Source organism: Dendrobates tinctorius, unplaced genomic scaffold (genome assembly GCF_039654945.1).
Source record: "Dendrobates tinctorius isolate UK_male_01 unplaced genomic scaffold, ASM3965494v1 ptg000016l, whole genome shotgun sequence".
Taxonomy (NCBI): Eukaryota; Metazoa; Chordata; class Amphibia; order Anura; family Dendrobatidae; genus Dendrobates; species Dendrobates tinctorius.
Window position 1 is genome coordinate 72,875,930 of NW_027361684.1, and position 18,649 is coordinate 72,894,578.

The window sequence follows — 18,649 nt, forward strand, 5'->3', positions numbered from 1 at the left end:
AGGAGTAGATAGAGGAGCCTTTTTTCTGGCTTGTGCCCTGCAGCCGCAGCCAGATTAGTATTAGCCTATTTTTTGGAGCCTCATCTATTGCATTGTAGGTTACCTTCCTGCATTGTAATAGCTCCAAAAAGTTTGTGATACTATCGCTTTCACATCTTTGGTCACATCCTTTTTGTTTTTTTGAAAAAGAAACACGTAAATAAAGTTCACCAAACACTTGACAGTTGTGTAGGCCACATTAGCTCATATTAAAGTGTAGTCCACAGACTTTATAAAATTAGTGTTATTATTATTATTATTTATTATAGCGCCATTTATTTCATGGCACTTTACATGTGAGGAGGGGTATACATAATACATACAAGTACAGTCATCTTAAACAATACAAGTCACGACTGGTACAGGATGAGAGAGGACCCTGATTGCGAGGGCTCACAATCTACAACGGGATGGGTGAGGATACAGTAGGTGAGGGTAGAGCTGGTCGTGCAGCGGTTTGGTGGATCGGTGGTTACTGCAAGTTGTAGGCTTGTTGGAAGAGGCAGGTAGTGTTTCTTGTACCTGTTAGCAGCTGTTCAGGAATAAGCACACTAAGCCCCCCTTTGTACTTTTCTGCCTATCTTTATCAGTCTACCAAGATGAAGAAGGCAGGGAGTAAGGCACGTGGTCGTGGGCGTGGAGTTGCAGCAGGGACAGGACGTGGGGATTCTGTGCCTGCTGCGGGCACCAGTGACTCAGCATCCCCCAGTTTTACCAGGCAACAGTCCTTTATGCGCAGCTTTGTAGGACCTCGCCGTACCCCACTAATGCGGGACGAACAAATTGAAGCCATTGTCGGATGGATGGCAGCTAACGCATCGACTTCAATGACTTCCACAACCTCTCAGGGCCAGAGCACTGAAGAGCAACCATCTATCTCTTCACCACCTGCCAAATTGCCCGGGCAGTCAGAGAGCCCTGGACAGGAGCCATCTCTACTTCTGTTCTCTGAATCTCTTGGCTTGGAAACAGGGGGCCAGCCAAGCAGCATTCTAGAATGTGAAGAAGAGGGAGTATGCAGTGATGCGCAACTTCTTTGTCCCTCTGAATATGAAGAGGCGGGTGAGCCAGTGCCTATGGTCAGCACACCTCAGTACGCATCAGATGATGAGACTCAGGTGCCACTTTCTGGTGCATACTGTGCTGGCGAGACTACCCAGGAGAAGCAGGTGTTTGAAGAGGGGAGTGTAGATGATGAGGTCCTTGACCCATCATGGCGTGAGGAACAGGAAGGTGGTGGGAGCAGCTCTGAGGAAGAGATTCCCTGAACGGCCAAAACAGGAGGGAGAGGGAGGGGGCAGACTTGGTTGCCTGTAGCCTCCACTTCGGCACCCGTTAGGAGCATTCCTCTTCCAAAACCCAAAACGGGTGCTCCCAGGACTTGCAGTGCGTGGTCCTTTTTTGACACAGTTGCAGATGACATTTGCTTTGTCAAATGCAAGCTGTGTAATCATAAAGTCAAAAGAGTGAAAAGTGTCAGCAACCTCAATACCACAAATATGTGGAAACATGTGCGGACCAAGCACGTGGTGGAGTTACAAAGACACACTGAAGACGTAGGACAACCTACAGCACCACCTACCACCTCTTCAGCTCGTGTTGGGGCCTCTTCCTCCAGCTCAAACACAGCTGGTTCGGCTTCCTCACAGGATCGCCATGGAAGAACCTCTGGCACTGTTGTCCAGAGACCCAGTGACATTCCACCCACACCACCACGTTCCCTGTCATCCTCACACTCCCAGACTACTCTACAGCCATTGGTAGCACAGGCATGGGAGAAAAGGCGGCCATACTTGGCAAACCATCCCCGAGCACAGGCTCTGAATGCTGGCATTGCAAAACTACTGGCCCTTGAAATGCTCTCATTCAGCTTGGTGGAGACTGACAACTTCCGTAAATTCATGGCATTGGCAGTCTCACAATACACCATGCCCAGCCGCTTTTATTTCAGCAGACACGCCGTTCCTGCCCTGCAAAAGCATGTGGAGGGAAAAATTAAACATGCGCTACTAAACGCCGTCAGTAGCAAGGTCCACCTGACCACCGATGCGTGGACCAGTAACCATGGACAGGGATGATACCTTTCCCTCACTGCCCATTGGGTCAATGTTGTCGAGCCCTGTACAGATCTTGATAGTGGCGCTGTACATGTTCTGCCAACTCCAAGGATTGCAGGAATCCAGTCTGTATACATTGACTTCTCCTCATACTCCAGTTCCTCTGAATCAGTGCTGCAGGAGCCACCACGGTCTACCCCCACATGGGCCCGTGAACGCTTACCCGATATGAGCACAGTCGTGGCCAAACATCAACAGGCCGTACTGAAATTAATTTCTTTGGGGAATCGAAGCCACACAGTGCATGAGCTCTGGAATGCCATCAAGCAGGAGAGCGACGTGTGGTTTGTGCCAGCGAATCTCCAGCCAGGCTTGGTAGTGTGTGACAATTGCCATAATCTGGTGGCAGCTCTGGGCCTAGGCAACCTCACTCACATCCCATGTCTGGCACATGTGCTCAACTTGGTTGTGCAGAGCTTTCTGAGGGACTATCCAGATCTTGCTGCACTGCTGCACAAGGTCTGCATAGAGTGCGCTCACTTGCGACATTCCAGCATGGTAAGATCGCACATTGCAACTATGCAGCGATGATTCCGCCTTTTCGGAACATCGCATCATATGTGACCTACCCACCAGGTTGAATTCAACATTACATATGTTGGAGCGGTTGTGTAAGCAGCAGGCAGCAGTATTGGAGTACCAGCTGCATCAGGCGCAAACAAGTCGCACTGTGCGTCGGTCACACTTCAGCACCACTGAGTAGGCCTCTATGAAGGACATCTGCCACGTTTTGAGTGCCTTCGATGATTCCACGTGGATGGCGAGTGCAGATGATGCACTAGTCAGCATGACTGTCCCCCTTATCTGCCTGATTCAAAAACCACTGCAAGCACTAAGTGAGGAGGTTTTGGAAGAGGTGGAGGGTGAGGAGTCACAAATGCCATCTGCTTCTGGACAGTCTGCGCAACGTGGTTCCTCACAAAGGCCTAGGCAGAAGACACTTTGTGAGGAGGATGAGGAGTCAATGGAGGAGGAAGACATCTCTCCAGAGAAGGGAGGTACACAATGCTCTAGTAGTCAGTATGTAGAGCGAGGTTGGGGTGATGCAGAGCAGGCAGAGATGATGCCTCAAGCAGGGGACAGCGTTTCTTGGGCAGTTGGCAGTCTGCAGCACATGATTGATTTCATGCTGCAGTGCCTGAGATACGACCGCCGCATCGCCCACATTCTCAATACGGCTGATTATTGGGTGTACACACTCCTAGATCCTCTCTACTGGGACAACTTACAAAGCCTCATAACACCATTGAACCGGGAGCGTAAAATGCGGGAGTACCAAGACACACTGGTGCATTCCATCATGTTCTCCATTCCACCCGAGAGCAGTGCTGCTAGTGCTTTACAAAGCAGCTCTGTGTGTCGAGGCAGTGGAGGAAGCTCTACACAAAGAGGGAGCAGAGGGAGCACCTCAGCACAAGGCAAGACCAGTATGGCCCAAATGTGGCAAAGTTTTGTGTGCCCGCCACAAATGTCTACACCATCACAGACGGCTCCAGTCAGCAGGAGGCAACGTTTCTGTCAGATGGTGACAGACTACATGTCTTGCCCTCTCAGTGAACTCCAAGACGGCTCTTCCCCCTTCAAGTTTTGGGTCTCTAAGCTGGATACATGGCCAGAGCTTAGCCAATATGCATTGGAGGTGCTGGCTTTCCCTGCTGCTAGTGTATTATCGGAACGCGCCTTTAGTGCCGCAGGTGGTGTACTAACAGACCGTTGCATGTGACTATCCTCTGATAACGTTGACCGGCTTACTTTTCTGAAAATGAACAAGGCCTGGAACTCGCCGGAATTTGCCAGTCCTCTTCCAAAATATATAATTGGTTGGCAACAGTATCCAGGTCTCCTGTTGTGTTCATGTTTCTACCACCTGAACTGTAATCCCTGGGCTCCAACACCGCCAGTTGTTGATTAGAAGAGCCGTCTGCACAGAGAAAAACACATGCTCCAGTGTTAGTGGGGTTCAGTAACACCATCTGCTCCCCTGCTGTGTGTTCGGCAATATCTCCTGCTCCCTCCACATTCATCCCAACATCAGATATTAAACTTGCTCCAATTCGGCCTTAGCCTACTCCATGAATGACCCTGGGATCTAACACCGCTAGTTGTTGCTCAGAAGTGCCGTCTGCACAGAGAAAACACATGCTCCGGTGTTAGTGGGGTTCAGTAGCACCAGCTGCTCCCCTGCTGCGTGTCAGGCAATATCACCTGCTCCCTCCACATTCAAACTACATCAGATATAAAACGTGCTCCAATTAGGCCTCAGTCTAAACCCTGATTGAACCTAGGCTCCAACACTGCCAGTTTTTGCTCAGAAGTCCCGTCTGCACAGAGAAAAACAATAGCTCCTGTGTTAGTGGGATTCAGTAATGCCAGCTGCTCCCCTGCTGTGTGTGTCCGGCAAAGTCTCCTGCTACCTCCACATTCAAACTACATCAGATATAAAACTTGCTCCAATTATGCCTCAGCCTAAACCATGATTGAACGTGGGCTCCAACACCGCCAGTTGTTGCTCAGAAGTGCCGTCTGCACAGATAAAAACACTAGTTCCTGTGTTAGTGGGGTTCAGTAGCGCCAGCTGCTCCCCTGCTGTGTGTCCGGCAAAGTCTCCTGCTGCCTCCACATTCAAACTACATCAGATATAAAACTTGCTCCAATTAGGCCTCAGCCTAAACCCTGATTGTACCTGGGCTCCAACACCACCAGTTGTTGCTCAGAAGTGCCATTTGCACAGACAAAAACACTAGCTCCTGTGTTAGTGGGGTTCAGTAAAGCCAGCTGCTCCCCTGCTGTGTGTCCGGCAATGTCTACTGCTGCCTCCACATTCACACTACTGCTGATTTCAAACTTGCTCCAATTAGGCCTCTGTCTCCACTCTATCTCTAGTATTTACCCCGGCCTCCAACACCGCCAGTTGCTGCTCAGAAGTGCCATCTGCACAATCAACACTTGTTCCTGTGTTACTGGGGTTCAGTAACGTCAGCTGATCCCTGATGTGTGTCCGGCAATGTCTCCTGCTCTGTCCACATTCACACTACTAGAGCACTGGAGAGCACCTGATATACCTAAACAGTGGAAACTCCACACAAGTGACACCGTTTTGGAAACAGACCATCCAAGGAATCTATCTTGATGTGTGGTGAGCACTTTGAACCACCAAGTGCTTCACAGAAGTTTATAATGTAGAGCCGTAAAAATAACAAATCATATTTTATTCGCAAAAATGATATTTCGCCCCCAATTTTTTACTTTTCCAAGGGTAACAGGAGAAATAAGACCCCAAAAGTTGTTGTGCAATTTTGGTCTGAGTATGCTGATACCCTGTATGTGAGGGTATATCACTGTTTGGGCACATGGCAGAGCACAGAAGGGAAGGAGCGCCGTTTGACTTTTCAATGCAAAAATTGGCTGGAATTGAGATCAGACACCATGTCGCGTTTGGAGAGCCCCTGATGTGCCTAAACAGTGGAAACTCCTCAATTCTAGCTCTAACCCTAACCCCAACACACTCCTAACTCTAATTCCAACCCTAACCATAACCCTAACCACAAACCTAACCTTAACACACCCCTAACCCTAATCCCAACACTAACCCGAATCCCAACCCTAACCCTAATCCTAGCTGTAGCCCCAACCCTAACATTAGCCCCAACCCTAACCCTAACTTTAGGCCCAACCAAAACCCTAATTTTAGCCCTAACCTTAACCCTAACTTTAGTCCCAACCCCAACCTTAACCATAACCTTAACCCTAACCTTAACCCCAACCCTAACCCTAACCCTAATGAGAAAATGAAAATAAATACATTTTTTGAATTGTGTTAGTTTCCCTAATGAAGGGTGAGGTAAAGAGTGGTTTGATTTACTATTTATAGTGGGTTTTTATAGAGGGTTTTTATATCTGGTAGCTGTCGCACACTAAAAGACTTTTTATTGCAAAAAATAGTTTTTGCATCAGCACATTTTGAGAGCTATAATTTTTCCATATTTTGGCCCACAGAGTCATGTGAGGTCTTGTTTTTTGCGAGATGAGTTAACGTTTTTTATTGGTACGATTTTTAACTAAGGGGGTGATAACAGGGGTTTGATTTACTATTTATGGCGGTTTTTATGTTTGGCGGCTGTCGCACGCTAAATGACGCTTTTTATTGTAAAAATAGTTTTTGCATCACCACATATTGAGAGCTATAATTTTTCCGTATTTTGACACACCGAGTCATGTGCGATCTTATTCTTTGCGGGACGAGTTGACGTTTTTATTGGTACCATTTTCGGGCACATGACATTTTTGATCGCTTTTTATTCCGATTTATGGGAAGCAGAATGAACAAAAACCATCGATTCATGAATTTCTTTTGGGGATCTTTATACCATTCTGCATGTGGTAAAATTGATAAAGCAGTTTTATTCTTCAGGTTAGTGCGATTACAGTGATACCTCATTTATATCTTTCTTTATGTTTTGGAGCTTTTATACAATAAAAATTATTTTATATAAAAAATAATTATTTTTACATTGCTTTATTCTGAGAGCTATAACCTTTTTATTGCACAGCAAATGAAGGAGCATGGTGCAAAAATGCAGAGGCCAGTCCCTAGGCATTAAGTTAGCTGCTTCTGTGCATTGTGGTTGACCTCTAGCTTTTTCTCTGTCCAGGTTGCCACTTCCTCATACTCCGCTTTGATTGATATGTTACATGAGTGCCATTGGGTGATTGCTATTCCTATGACACAAAAATTGGAGGAATGGAAATGGGTACTGTTCAATCTCTGTAAGGGCACTGTCACACATAGCGACTCACCAGCGAGCCTGACAATAATATCAACGTGTCAGGATCGCTGGTGAGTCGCTACATGATCGCTGGTGAGCTGTCAAACAGACAGCTTCACCAGCGATCAGGACCAGCGACGCTGAGCGAGCGGCGTCGCTGTTTACTTTAGCTACCAGCGCGCTGATGCAGGGAGCTGGTAACTAAGGTACACATCGAGTTTCTAAGGGATGTGCATCACTTAGAAACCCGATGTGTACCTTAGTTACCAGCTCTCTGCCTCAGCGAGCTGGTGACTAAGTTACACATCGGGTTTCTAAGCACAGTGCTTAGAAACCCTGCGTTTACCTTAATTACCAGCTGATCGCTGGTCTCCTGCCTGTAACACGCAGCGATGCGTGCTGGCCAGCGGGAAACCAGCGACCAAAAAAATGTCCAGGGCTTTACAACAGTGATCAGCGATACCGGCAGGGAGGCCGGTCGCTGATCGCTGTCACACACAGCGATCTCGCTGGTGAGATCGCTGTTACGTCACAAAACTTGTGACTCAGCAGCGATCTCGCTAGCGAGATCGCTATGTGTGACGGGGCCCTAAGACTTGTGCTGTCAGTCTTGAAGAGGGTAAATCAGATAAGTCATTAAACTATTTGATAAGGGATGTAATATCTCCCTGACTGCCATCTGAATAAATGTAGTGGCAGCTGGGTCTGAGGGAGAAAGCGTTTTGGCCATGTCCTAACACCATTGAGGATTGCTGGATGCTTCACTGTCCATGCTCCCTCCTCTTCCTCAACTTCCTTCTCATCCGCCTCCTCATCTGGTCAATGTAAAACCTGCGCAACCAACTTCAGCACAGCCAGGTGGAAAATACAGCAGGGAGTTTTAATAATTATATATTTGTAAAAAAAATCCCACACCCCACAGAAGCTGTGGATGGGGATGGGGATCCAATAACAGATTTGTGTTGTTGGTGTCGATAAACCTTAAGCCCAGCCTGGGGAGTGTGTGATAAAATTTTACAACAGCTCTGGGCCTAACCGATTTGAAGAACATCCCTTGCCTGCTGCATGTGCTGATTTTGGTGATGCAGAGCTTCTTTAAAAATTACACAAAGTCAGAGCTGCTGTTGAATGTGCAGGCTTTTGTCATTCTCACCCTGCTGCTACACGCCTGTCTGTGCTACAGGTTTACTTGTGTGTTTCTAATCACCGCCTTTTATGCAACATTCCCACAAGGTGAAACTTCACCTTGCACATACTGTAGAGAGCGTGCGAGCTGCTGCAGGTGATACTGGAGTTTGAGCTGTAGCACGTACGACTGAGTCACTCTGCAGAACAAGACTATTTCACAACCAACAAGTGGGCCTACATGCAGGACATGTGTCCTGTGTTCCACTGCTTCGAGTACTACGCAACCATGATCAGCATTACTATTTCACTTCTATGCCTCCTAGAAAAAAACCTTCAGTCCATGATGGATGAGTTGGTAGCACAAGAGTTAGAGTAGGAGAAACAGAGAATATTCACATCATTATCAGGCAAGGCTTCCACACATGTCATGGAGGATGCGTTCCTGTACTCACAGTGGCCAGGCACACAAATGTTCAGCCATGGGACAGTTTTTATAGGATGACAAGGATGATGAAGAACCATGTTCACAACAGGGTGGTACTTAAAGTAGCTCACGGGCATCACTGGATCATGGCTGGAGAGATATAGACGATACAGAGGATCCATACAATAGAAAAAAAATAAAAGTAAGGAAATAAGCCTCACAATTTGATGAATAGATGGTTGCCTCTCAAAAGTGCAGCCAGGATCCAAGTCCATTCACCATTAGAAAATTTAAGGCAAAAAAAGGGAAAAGGGGTCCATAGGCTGAATATGAATAAAATTCAATTTTTATTTCAATCCATTAAAAAGGAAAGGTGTTGTCCAGAAAGGTTTAAAAATAATACAAAATTCGAATGCATTTCTGGCCGTATCCCTTAGTCGTAGAATATAACAATGTTAGACAACAAAAGTAATGTACAGAGGTTTTACCCCTTATGATGTCATGGTATGATTAACATTATGCAAAGTGGTTATAACTGACAAAAAAGGTGAATGCAAAGCAAACATCACTAAAGCTGTATGACTGACATGATACACATCACACTGAGTACAGCTTGTCCTTGGAACTGGGCAGCCTGCCAGACAAGAGAAAATGCATGCTGCTCTGCCTGTGCAATGACCAACAAGTTGCCCCGATTGTTACCAGTGCTGATTACTGAGTGGCCAACCTGATGGATCCCCTCTATAAGGACAAAATACCATTCTTTCTTCCATCACTAGAGCAAGATCTGAAAATGCGGGAATAAAAGTGCACACTAATAGACGCACTACTGACTATGTCCTCAAATAATAGTGGGTCTCAGTGCAAGCACAAGGCAGAGGAGGATAAAGTAAAAAACAAACCTATGGCACTGCCACCACCTTAGAAGGAATGGTTAGCATTGCAGAAATGTGAAAACCCTTAATCAGAAATCCAATACCTCCATCTGATATGGTCCCTATTTTGATACAGTACAAACAGATATTTTTTGTCACAATACAAACAGAGGCTTTTTGGCAAAGTACCCACAGGCTTTTTGGTAAAGTAGAAACCAAGGCTTTTGGCACAGTACAAACAGAGGCTTTTTGGCACAGAGCGCTTTATGGTAAAGTACAAATAAAGAATTTTTGGCATAGTACACACAGAGGCTTTTTGGTACAGTACTCGCAGATGCTTTTTGTCCCAGAAATGTGAAAAAGACGGCTGAATACTTTTTTTTATTAGACACACCACTCACTAAAATAAGGCTGCAGAGTAGAATTTTTTTTTTTTTTTAAAACTGCTCATATTGACACAGCCGTAGAATAAAATATTTTTTTTCTGCCCAAAAATGGGAAAGAGATGGCTGCATGGTGCAAAAATTTTTAGATACACTCCTCACAAAACGACAGCTGCAGAGTAAAAAAAAATTGGAAACACTAATTATATAGACATAGTGGAACAATAAAATAATTTTTTCATCATATAAATGGCTGCCTAGTAAAGTTTAATGCAATTTTTTTTAGAAACACTGCTCGTATAGACACAGCGGTAGATATAGAAAAAAATTTGGGCCCACAAATGAGAAAGAGATAGCTGCATGGTACAAATATTTTTAGATGCACGGTTCATAAAAACATATTTGCAGAGTAGAACATTTTTAAGAAAAACAGTTCGTATAGACACAGCAGTACAATAAAATATGGGAAAGAGATGGTTAGCAGAGTAGAATTTTATTTTAGAGACACTACTCCCAAAAACACTTCAACAATGTATACAAATATTTTAGAAAAACTACTTGTATAGACTCATAAAATAAAGTACTCATAAACACACTCAGACGGGAGAACATATTCCTGGCATAATAAATTACACCTAGATGCCTCCACTGAAGTGTTGGACCTAAATATAGATCAGTCGCTAACAGCAACTATGAAAAAGGGGGGGGTGGTGGAAACCACTCAGAAACGACCACAGATCCGATATAAAAAATATATATCTTTATTGGGACATACAAACAGATCCTAGACAAAACAGTGCTAAGTGCACAGATTTAATCCACGCACCATGGAAAATACCGCAGGCCTCCCTAGAGCATACAGATGATATAGTCCAATAAGGACATAAAACTCTCCTCACCAAAATACATAAACCATAGGGGCACTCTATTCCCTCTAACTGATTCATTGATCAACCAGTCCTAATAGTATAATATATACACATATCTATATAAAATCAAAATAGATATAAGCAAAACATGGATGTGTATATACATAAACGCTGAATAAGGCAATGATGTAACATGGACATGTTGTCAAAAAGGCCGCTATAATAATGGCTAAAGGATATCACTATCAACATACGGTAGTCCATCCTTATACGGTTACTCGTATAAGGATGGACTACAAGGCCAGAGAAATTACCTGGCTGGGACAGGTAGACCAGGTCTTTGGCAGTGATGGTGCTTGCAGTCAGCCGGTTGGTGATCATGGATTCGAAAGTCTTTGTGATTCAATACAGACTCTACTTTTACGACGTACCAGGATCTGGTGGAGCCGTGCATTTTTACAGAAATATATTGCACGTAAAATGATTCCTAGAGGCCTTAGGATAAGAGTAACACCTACATTTGTGGTTGAGGATCAGTCTTTTATAAATGAGTGGGAGGAGGCATGCAACATTTGCTCTGGGAGTCTGATGCAGTTATTAATTGGGCTGAATACAAGGCTGATTAATGAGTTGGACAAAAAAATTGATTCCACCTTGTCCGAGCTGCGTGGAAATGGGTCAGAAGATCGTATCAAGGTATTTGAGAACGAATTGGAAAAGACGATTGATAATGCAGTCAAAAAAATCAGTGATTCACAGACCTCCAAAATTAATCGAGATACAAAGGACTATCAGTCCAATGGCGTATACCATTGGAGAAAAGCACCCATGAATGGGCGCCAGATGGTACGGGCTGTTTCTAACCAGTCCATATCTTCATTGAGTAGTCAATCAGACATATCAGCTTCCTCAATGACAACTCGATCAGGAAGTAACAATAAACGGGTTAGGAATCACGATTACCATCCCTATAAGCGCTACAGGACTCGGTTTCGTGAGAAGGACTATGATGCGAACAAGGTAATTAATCTAAGCCAACATACACTATCGGACCTTGATTGTTCATTATTGTATAAGGGTTTATCATTTTCTCCATCCTCTGGTCCGGATATTTTTTCCATAGTGAAAGATTTACATGTTTTTGCACGTTCCTTATTATTTAAACGTTTTTTCTTTAATAATGATACACATAAACTTTTTCCTACAGAAGATGAACAGACCGCGCTAAGAATTTTGGAGGAGTTGTCTGAGGAGCATACCACAATTGAAGGAGGTAAGATACCTCCTTCGATTAGGCCGCGTTCTAGACGGTTTCCCCCACTGTCCAATTGTGGTCCAATAGACCTATTTGTCAAAGTGGTGTCTAAGGAACTATCGGCGATGCCACGATTTATCCACAATGATAATCTGAATAGGGAAGAGCGTGTCAGGCTTAAATATCTACGTGGTCTCTCTGATGTGGTGATCAAACCGGCGGACAAGGGGGGTAACATAGTGATATGGCCGAATTCTATGTATGAAAAGGAGGCATTTCGCCAGCTACTGAATAACACTTGCTATAAGAAACTCACGTTTAACCCCTTGTCCGCCTTTGATACCCAACTCAGAGGGATCATATCTAGAGCTATTGAGGCAGAAATTATCACGAGGGAGTTGGGATCGGCCTTAGTGGTTAATGAGCCTACAGTAGCGATGTTTTATTTGCTCCCTAAAATCCATAAGGATATACAATGTCCACCAGGTAGGCCGATAGTTTCAGGCCGGGGCAACTATCTTGAACATGTAGGCCGATGGATCGACTCAGTATTACAACCATTTGTGGAGGCTTTGCCATCTTTTCTTAAAGATACTAACCAGTTATTGAGGAAGGTTGATGGGCTCTCTCTAGATAGAGATGCGATACTGGTGACGGCTGACGTAGAGTCACTGTATACTAGTATCCGACATGCCGATGGTTTAAGAGCAGTGGAATTTTTTCTAGGTACTTCTAGTTTGCCGACGGGTCTTAAACAATTCACTTTAGAGATTTTGGAATTTGCGTTAACGCACAATTTTTTTACTTTTAAGGGGTCCTTTTTCCTACAGACCCAGGGGACAGCCATGGGAGCGGCTTATGCGCCCTCTTATGCGAATCTGTTCCTGGGTCTGTGGGAGAGGGACCTCTTCCAGTCGGATCTGCACGCATCTGTGGACCGCGTCCTGTCATGGACGCGGTACATAGATGACGTGTTTTTGATCTGGCAGGGTTCTGAATGTCTATTGGAGCATTTTTTTCAGCAGTTGAATGACAACACATTGAACATCAGGCTTACCTTTGTTCACGATGTGAACAAGATTGAATTCTTGGATGTTATTTTGAGGAGGGATGGCCGAGATATGATCCAGACAAATATTTTTAGAAAACCAACCTCCACGAACTCCCTGTTGCATGCCTCCTCCTCTCATCCTAACCATATGATTAGTGCTGTGCCGATAGGACAATTCCTTCGTCTAAGGCGTATTTGTTCGACTGATTCTGATTATGAACAACAGGCTGATGATCTAATACAGCGTTTTAGAGAAAGGGGCTATAGCCATAGATCTATTAAAAAAGCGTATAATCGTGCAAAACATAGTACGCGTAATGCCTTATTGTATAAGAATGAGGACATTGCATCTAAATCGGATCAATTAAGATTTATAACTACTTTTCATTCTCAATCGGATAGAGTAAGTAAGATCTTGGAGAAGTCTTGGCCTATTTTGTTAACTGATCCCACAATAGCCAAGATATTATCAAACAAACCTAGAATAGCGTATCGAAGGGCAAAGAATCTACGAGGGCATTTAATCAAAAGTCATTATGAGACTAATCCACCATTGACATTTTTACGTGGTGGTGCCCAACGCTATGGGTGTTTCTCGTGTGGTCAATGTGTGGCCTGTGTTAACATTGATCGAAGTGAGACCTTCACGGATTCATCTGGCTCCAAAGTGTATAAAATTAAAAAGAGGATTACCTGCCTATCAAAATGTGTGATATATTATGCCACCTGCTCGTGCTCCCTGATCTATGTAGGATTGACTACACGTCAGTTAAAGGTTAGGGTCAGGGAGCACGTCTTAGGTATACAGGCTGCGGCAAGTGAAAATGATATATCAGTGCTTAAGACTATACCTAAGCACTTTAAATTATATCACCAGTGTGATGGTAGGACCCTCAGAGTTAGAGGGATTGATTTATTGGATCCTGGTATCAGGGGAGGTAGAGTATCACAACGCTTGGCTCAAATTGAGGCAAGATGGATATGGACCCTAAATACGGTCCAGCCTAATGGACTTAATGAATCCTTAAATTTTACATTGTTTCTATGATCACCTCCTGGCTGTATTGTTAAGTGCATTGAATTGCTTCCGCGTGTACGTGGTTGTTTTTAATTTAAATTGTTGTTCTTATTGATGTTTTACTCATTATTCTTTCAAATACATTTTTACTTTAGGCCACGTATTTAATATTCATTCCAGCATTGGGTCATGTATTGGAGAACATTCTTAGCTGAATTTGAAGTCTGGGCGCTTGTCCAATATAGCATGGGACATTGTATACCATCATATCAAGACTGTACATCGTGGAGTCATATCGGGTGAACCATTGGATCTCAAGTAGTTTATCTGTGTGGACATGGCTATTTATCATGCATTATTCACTGTGCGGTATCCACAATCCATGGAACAATTTGTCCTATGTGCCATCTAATGTGTCATGAACCAATGAGTTTGGATATATATATCACATGATAATCTATGTATGGTTTGTGGTATTACCGGTTTTATTGTTTACAATATGAAAGGTATACCTATGTTGTAATGCGGGAGATGTCTGTGTCCAAATTTGTATATCATGATTTTCCACGATGTTATTGGATAATATGCTCTAGACTTCATATTAATATGCAATGGTGTTTCTCATGTTCTATGCTATTAATTGTGCCCATGGTATGCGATTATTCTATTTTTCTATTTCATTTATGTTTTTTTCTTTTTTGTATTGAATCCATGTGTGGCCAAATGGGGAGGATGGTTGACCCGTACGCATGCGCGTTGTGACCTGGGGCCGCGACGCGGCTTCTGGCGTCTCCTCCGGTATGTTGCCATGGCGTCCTTGACGCCGGGTACGTGCTGGTGACGCCGGCGCCGCTCCGCGTCCCTGGTTTCCATAACGGCGGATGCGTCATTTCCGGTTGACGCCTCCTCATTTCCGGTCACGGCCCTTTTTTAGCGTCCTGGCTCTGCTGTTTGTTACGCCCCCTGACGAAGGACGAGCTTCCGAAACGCGCGTCGGGGTACACGCACGGTCTCCCCTGAGACTTCTCTCTCACCATCGGTCATTTTGGTAATAATTACTGATTGTTTTGCTGCCTTCCATTTTTGAGTATGGTAGCAATCGTCACCACACAATGGTTATAGAGGGTGAGGGTTTGAGAGATTTTCTCTCAAACGTTTTTTGTATTTCCCCGCTAAGGCTTTTATATAATATATATAATGGTTATAATGAGGATGTTACACCACCATTTGGTGTTATATGTTGATAGTGATATCCTTTAGCCATTATTATAGCGGCCTTTTTGACAACATGTCCATGTTACATCATTGCCTTATTCAGCGTTTATGTATATACACATCCATGTTTTGCTTATATCTATTTTGATTTTATATAGATATGTGTATATATTATACTATTAGGACTGGTTGATCAATGAATCAGTTAGAGGGAATAGAGTGCCCCTATGGTTTATGTATTTTGGTGAGGAGAGTTTTATGTTCTTATTGGACTATATCATCTGTATGCTCTAGGGAGGCCTGCGGTATTTTCCATGGTGCGTGGATTAAATCTGTGCACTTAGCACTGTTTTGTCTAGGATCTGTTTGTATGGCCCAATAAAGATATATATTTTTTATATCGGATCTGTGGTCGTTTCTGAGTGGTTTCCACCACCCCCCCTTTTTTTTTGTATAGACTCAGAAGTACAGTAAAATGATTTGTTTGACCTATAAATGGCAACGAAAAGGCTGCTGCTGAGATCTATTTATTTGCCACACTACTGGAAAAGATGCAGCAATATATAAAGTGTATTTATTTGTCATAAAAATGGAAGCTATATGGCTGATGCTTATTATTTATTTCCCAGGCTGCTAAAAGACACACAGCGGTCCTGAAAAACTATTTGGCATAGAAATGACAGCTTGATGGCTGATGCCAATTATTTATTTCCCTGAGTATTAAGAACACACAGTAGTCCTGAAAAATTAGTTTTTTGGCCTAATAATGGCAATGAGATGGCTGATGCCAATTATTTAATTGCAACACTACTAAAAACACACCACAGTCCTGAAAAAACTATTTTTGGCCTATAAATGGCAACCAGATGGCTGATGCCAATTATTTATGTCCCTGTCTACTAAAAAGCACACAGTGATCCAGAAAAAATATTTATTTGGCCTCGAATTGGCAATGAGACATCTGATGCCAATTATTTATTTCTCTGACTACAAGAAATCACACAGCAGCTTAAAGGAAGAGTACTCTTGCAAGTGGGGTGGGTACAGAGTACACACAGCGGCTTAAAGGAAGAGTACTCCCACAGGCTGGACAGTACTCCCACAGGTGGCTTAAAGGAAAAGTACTCCCAAAGGCAGAGGTGCATAGTTTACACAGCAGCTTATAGCACAGTACTAGCACAATATTACTACAGATATGGGTTGTAGAGTACACACAGCAGATTTTGTGCTGAGTGTATAGTCAGAATCAGTCCCTCACTCCAACTGCATCCTGACACTACACTAATAAGAGTAGAATTGCGGTGGCACTCATGATGTGGCCTTTATACATTCTGGGTTATGTGATGCGCCGGCCAATCACAGCCATGCCAGTACATAATTTTTATCATTGCCTTATTTCAAACTTGCGTTAACAATGTCAGAAAATAATTCCACAACTTTTAAAATAAACAAGGTTAATATATACAGTGGGGCAAAAAAGTATTTAGTCAGTCAGCAATAGTGCAAGTTCCACCACTTAAAAAGATGAGAGGCGTCTGTAATTTACATCATAGGTAGACCTCAACTATGGGAGACAAACTGAGAAAAAAAAATCCAGAAAATCACATTGTCTGTTTTTTTTTCATTTGATTTGCATATTATGGTGGAAAATAAGTATTTGGTCAGAAACAAAATTTCATCTCAATACTTTGTGATATATCCTTTGTTGGCAATGACAGAGGTCAAACGTTTTCTGTAAGTCTTCACAAGGTTGCCACACACTGTTGTTGGTATGTTGGCCCATTCCTCCATGCAGATCTCCTCTAGAGCAGTGATGTTTTTGGCTTTTCGCTTGGCAACACGGACTTTCAACTCCCTCCAAAGGTTTTCTATAGGGTTGAGATCTGGAGACTGGCTAGGCCACTCCAGGACCTTGAAATGCTTCTTACGAAGCCACTCCTTCATTGCCCTGGCGGTGTGTTTTGGATCATTGTCATGTTGAAAGACCCAGCCACGTTTCATCTGCAATGCCCTTGCTGATGGAAGGAGGTTTGCACTCAAAATCTCACGATACATGGCCCCATTCATTCTTTCATGTACCCGGATCAGTCGTCCTGGCCCTTTTGCAGAGAAACAGCCCCAAAGCATGATGTTTCCACCACCATGCTTTACAGTAGGTATGGTGTTTGATGGATGCAACTCAGTATTCTTTTTCCTCCAAACACGACAAGTTGTGTTTCTACCAAACAGTTCCAGTTTGGTTTCATCAGACCATAGGACATTCTCCCAAAACTCCTCTGGATCATCCAAATGCTCTCTAGCAAACTTCAGACGGGCCCGGACATGTACAGGCTTAAGCAGTGGGACATGTCTGGCACTGCAGGATCTGAGTCCATGGTGGCGTAGTGTGTTACTTATGGTAGGCCTTGTTACATTGGTCCCAGCTCTCTGCAGGTCATTCACTAGGTCCCCCCACGTGGTTCTGGGATTTTTGCTCACCGTTCTTGTGATCATTCTGACCCCACGGGGTGGGATTTTGCGTGGAGCACCAGATCGAGGGAGATTATCAGTGGTCTTGTATGTCTTCCATTTTCTAATTATTGCTCCCACAGTTGATTTCTTCACTCCAAGCTGATTGGCTATTGCAGATTCAGTCTTCCCAGCCTGGTGCAGGGCTACAATTTTGTTTCTGGTGTCCTTTGACAGCTCTTTGGTCTTCACCATAGTGGAGCTTGGAGTCAGACTGTTTGAGGGTGTGCACAGGTGTCTTTTTATACTGATAACAAGTTTAAACAGGTGCCATTACTACAGGTAATGAGTGGAGGAAAGAGGAGACTCTTAAAGAAGAAGTTACAGGTCTGTGAGAGCCAGAAATCTTGTTTGCTTGTTTCTGACCAAATACTTATTTTCCACCATAATATGCAAATCAAATGAAAAAAAAACAGACAATGTGATTTTCTGGATTTTTTTTTCTCAGTTTGTCTCCCATAGTTGAGGTCTACCTATGATGTAAATTACAGACGCCTCTCATCTTTTTAAGTGGTGGAACTTGCACTATTGCTGACTGACTAAATACTTTTTTGCCCCACTGTATGTATTAACTGAATATGAATATGATTAGCTGTATTACAAAGATAAATGGGTGTCACACTGATAAAAAGGTACAGAAAGGCATGAAAAAGTGATACTTCACATTATTCCTCCTCTCTAGTCTGGCCCTTCGTTTGTCCCCATTGGTTTCTACTTCCTGATCCCTCTTAGTACAAAAGAAATGCCTGTTTATCCAATCACTGATCACTTTGGCTGTCACATTGTAACACATGGCAATTGTGCTGTGATATCTATTTTCTACGGTGTACAGGTCAAAGTGTGTGTCATGAGGAACAGACAGAGAGAAAGACAGGAGCTGGCTGCTGCTCAGTGACTTGTGGGGATCGCAGGCCACACTAGCAGTGTCAAAGAACTGTAGAAGTAAGAGACAGGCTGTGACTGCTCCTAGGAGTTGGCAGCCAGACAGAATGACCAGGCAC

The 18,649-nt window shown here is 43.7% G+C and overlaps 1 protein-coding gene across 2 annotated transcripts in view; it reads right to left on the bottom strand.

The window, feature by feature from the left end:
• The window catches only part of NLGN4X (neuroligin 4 X-linked), a 488,795-nt gene that overhangs the window by 367,502 nt on the left and 102,644 nt on the right, over nucleotides 1-18,649 (bottom strand). The gene's annotated exons all lie outside the window — the stretch shown is intronic.